Below are 4,721 nucleotides of genomic sequence, written 5' to 3' on the forward strand. Positions count from 1 at the left end.
AGTACTGGTCGCAGGGTGATTAACTGTAGTAGTAATTTAGACCGAATCAAGTTGCGAGGCAGGGGGAGAAGTGGCTAAGGAAGCTGTGGAGGTTGCAGGATAATAACCTGATGCTGCCGGGGTCGCAGCAGGAGGAAAGCCTGATGCTGTAGGAACAGTGGATCCAATAGTCATAATAGGGAAAGATACACTGGGGGCAGCCATAAGAGGGGTTGGAATGGAAGAGGATACAGAAGGGAGGGGGGAAGAGACCACAGGGGTGTTGGTAGGGTACGTTACCATCATGGAAGGGATGGGTGTGTTAGAAACAGGAAATGGTGTCAGTGAAAGGGCAGAAGGGAAGGATTCCACAGGAGAAGTAAGGGCGGAAGTTATAGGGAGAAGTGAAAGGAATTGGGCGTGGACAGAAGCAACAGGAGCCGAAAGAGAGGGTGTAGCTGCAGAGATGGGCAAGAGAGGAGGAGGAGGCAGAGAAACAGGAAGGGAAGGGGGAACTGAGACTTGGAGTGGAGAAGGAGTGGGGGTTGGAAAATAACATGAACCATCTGCTTTAAGAACAGGGTACAAGGCAGCAGGGGCTGGAGAGAGGGAGCTAGCATGAATGGGCTGTGGGGGCGCTCCAGAGGCAGGTTGAGCCACCTCCCTTTTAGGCCAGGCTTTATCATATGGAGGAGGGCTGGAAACGTCTGCAACAGATTCAACAAAACAACCTTTTTCATGATATACAAAGACTTTTTTTCCTTCTAGGTCTATCTCCTCCTCAATCCACCCCTCCTTCTTAATTACACAAGCAACCTTATACCACGCATCAGCTGATTTCTTCAACCCATGATCTACCAAGATCCCATGTTTGTCGTTTAAAAGTTTTCTCCAGTCTTCCGCCTGCAATCTGCCACTGGGGGACATATTAATACTACACAGTTTAATAATTTTCCGGAGTTTGACCACAGCTAAGTCCCCAGCTCTTTCCTTTACAAGATCACAGGCTAACCGACCACGGGAGGGGTTAACATGAGTCTGACCCATTGATAAACTACAGTAGAACTGGATAGAGAGAAACAGGGAAAAGAGACAGCAAGCAGACCCTTGACCAAAAGAGAGTGAAGATAGTGAAGAGAGTGAGTGAGAGAGTGAGTGAGAGAGAGAGAAAGTGAGACAGAGAGAGAGACTGAAAGAGAGAGAAAGAGAGAGAAAGAGAGAGAAAGAGACTGAAAGAGAGAGAAAGAGACTGAAAGAGAGAGAAAGAGACTGAAAGAGAGAGAGACTGAAAGAGAGAGAGGGACTTAAAGAGACAGAGAGAGACAGTGAGACAAAGAGAGAGAGAGAGAGAGAGAGAGAGAGAGAGAGAGAGACTTGCAAGAAACTTGCATAAAGTGTCACACCAAGCTAGCAGAGCACAGAAAACACCCAGAGTGATGCAAAAAAAATAATAAAAATAAATAAACTAACATCTGGCAGCACAGACTCCAAGGAATGGAGGGGGCAGAAGGGGGGGGGGAAAGGGGGGAAGTAGGAGAAAGTGAGTTGCAAGCAGCACAAAGTATTTAACCATGTGAGTGCCTAAGCACAGCTCTCCTGAAGACAAAATATAGAATAGGAGAACTACAGGACACAGATAGAATATATAACAAGTAACATATACCCCCCAAAAAAAACCAAACAAAAAAAAAAAACAGTATACATGCAAAAGCACAATATATATGCCAAAGCACACAAATTCTTTAAAATTAATGCCAGCTGAAAATAGACTCCTTAAAATAAACTCAGTACATATACACATAGAAACTCACACTCAAGCACACATACAACAACTTAACTCTTTGTTTGTTGTTTTCATTATTTCAACAAACTAAAACCGATTACGCCAGTTTGGTATTTCCCAAAACCGAACTTAAAATAAAAACAATAGAGAAACGCCAGGATTTAATATTAAAATATTAATATAATCCGGCCAAAAACCGCCAGGGTTGTCTTATGAACCCCCTGATCTCAAAATAAAAACAACGCCAGGATTATCAATTAATATAATCCGGCCACAAACGCCAGGTTTCAACACCCCGACCTCAAATAATCAAAAGAAAGCAAAACAGATTCTCAAACAGACACTTTCACACATAAAAACTCAAACTCTGGATTTAGTTAGGCTGTAGATAGACAAGTGACAGGGTTTATACAGTTCTATAAGAGGACATATGGGTATATATATACCTGTCTGAAGACGTCATTCACACGAAGCCGTAGTGAAGCCACGGAGAATAAACGAAATCCAAAGAAAGGAAAATATAGGTAGGTAATTAACTCATTTACCATAGCCAGAGTTGATCAGTCTCCTTTTCCAATCTCTGGTAGTCCTTTTGTTCTCCCGTCTTGTAATGTATATACGGCTTTGAAGTGAATTAACTACCCTTAATGTCCCTGTTCAGGCGCCAACTTGTTTTGGATCAAAGAAAACTTTGATTATTTGTCTATCTACACCTTCCAAATTGATTGATGAATGCGTGCACGCTTTCCCTAGAAGTAATTCACACCGGAGACAAAGTTTCTGATCAGTGAAATACTAAGGAATGCTTTATTCCCCAGAGGGGGGTCTCCTTCTTAAAGCAAAAATACGTCACAGTTTAAACATACAATATCAATTCAACAATTGGTTAACATTCAAAAAGGGTCCCACCCTACAGGATGTGATGTCATCATTACAGAGCTCTTCCCCCCATATTCCAGCTCTGGCTTGGATACATGAAGAAAGGGGAAGTGAGTAGTTTCTTTGTTACTTTAACAGTGATTCTCCATTTTGTTGCACGTGGAATTGGCACAAAGGAAGTGGGGGAGGAGTTAGCAAAGGAGGCTACCTATTAACACAAGAATGTGTAACAAGAAACTTGCAGAGGAAATAATGACTGAACCATAAAGGGGGAAGGGAATATTTACTCTAGCAGCCAGTTTTAACATAGTGAACACAGAATAAATAGACATTAGTAAATAGCTATTTTGGTTTAATTCTTCTGTCCACAACACAGGAAACCAGGGAACAAAGTTGTGACAGTATGTTGGACAGTATCCAAAAGTCTGGACTGTCTGGCCAAAATTGGGACTGTGGCTCCTCCTGTGTCTATGTGTGAGGCTGGATGAAAAGTGGAAAGGAAGTGGAAATACCCTGGTATTTTCAAACCCAACTGTTGCAGGGATTATATCAGTCACATATACTGACATACCTTCCAACTGTCCAGATTTCAGCAGGATAGTCCCTATTTTAGAGTCCTGTACCACCATCCCGTTTCTGTTCTTTGGCGTCTCACATCCAAGTGCATCAGGTAACTGTCCCACTTTAGTACATCATTAGATGTGCAGGCTCTGTGTAGCAGGCACTAAGACAAATAATGCTTCTGGGGATGTTAGTTTCACATCCAAGTGCATCGGGTAACTGTCCCACTTTAGTACATCATTAGATGTGCAGGCTCTGTGTAGCAGGCACTAAGACAAATAATGCTTCTGGGGATGTTAGTCTCACATCCAAGTGCATCGGGTAACTGTCCCACTTTAGTACATCATTAGATGTGCAGGCTCTGTGTAGCAGGCACTAAGACAAATAATGCTTCTGGGGATGTAGTCAGTCTGGCGTGCTTGATGACAAGCTGTCACACCCCTTCATTGGATGGACCTTCAAGAAGGACCCATATATTCTGGATTCCACCAGAGATGATCCAATAAGGGTCCACCCATCCCAATCCAATGTTTGGAGGTATGTACTATGGATGTGTCTCAAATTCAGCTCATTCTCCCAGCTATTAGGGGAAATGGGATGGGTTGTACTGTGGTGTACCATCCTTTGATGGTAAATGTGCTCTAGATGAACCCAGATAGACAGTGGAGATAGAGGCACTGTGCAGGGGCATAACTAATGTACAGAGGGCTCTGGTGCAAGAAAGTTTTTTGGGCCCCCCTCTAGTGCAAGAATGGCAAAAAGGCAGCTCCCCATTTGTCAAACTCCAACAATGCCATACCAGCTAGGGATCTACTATTTGCCCATCCTTGCAGTGTTGTATTTGTGAGCAATGTTTGTGTATTTGTCTGCAAGAATGTTTTTCTATAGAGTATATGTGTGCATGTAGGGGTGTATTTGTATGTGCTGTTGCCGTTGGAATGCACTCCTGCATTCAAAGGCAAACACTACATTTTACATTACTAGTATAAAATTTAAAATTCACTGCAATTTCTTGACAATACACACTTTAGTAAATAACTCTGTACATCTACTTCCTACTTGAATTTCTCACCATGACCAGCCTGCTTTCTTTTACCTGAAGCTGAAGCTTTTGAAAATGCTAAAGACTTTTGAAACATATTTATGCATCTGGAAAATGTGTTTTAAAAATAAGACCTGGTATTAACTCGCCTTTTCTTTTTTTTAAATGTATTTTGTGTTTAACATATATAGTATTTGTCTATTTTCAATATTCAATATGAAAGTATTTGAAATGAAATGTCCATATTTATCTATTGTTTCTCCGCGATGGTCTTGCATATTTAAATGTCCATTCACATATCAACACACCCTTCGTTTCAAGGCGGTCTATATAATAAGGCTGTATATACTTAGTGGTCTGATGGTTTAGTTTCACATTGCATTGTCTACAACATTTTTGTCAGTCTTTTTTCTTTTCTTTTTGAAAGAACGTACAAAATGTTTGATATGATCCACGTTACATCATATAATGTCTTTA

The sequence above is a fragment of the Pelobates fuscus genome, chromosome 6 (assembly GCF_036172605.1).
Source record: "Pelobates fuscus isolate aPelFus1 chromosome 6, aPelFus1.pri, whole genome shotgun sequence".
NCBI lineage: Eukaryota > Metazoa > Chordata > Amphibia > Anura > Pelobatidae > Pelobates > Pelobates fuscus.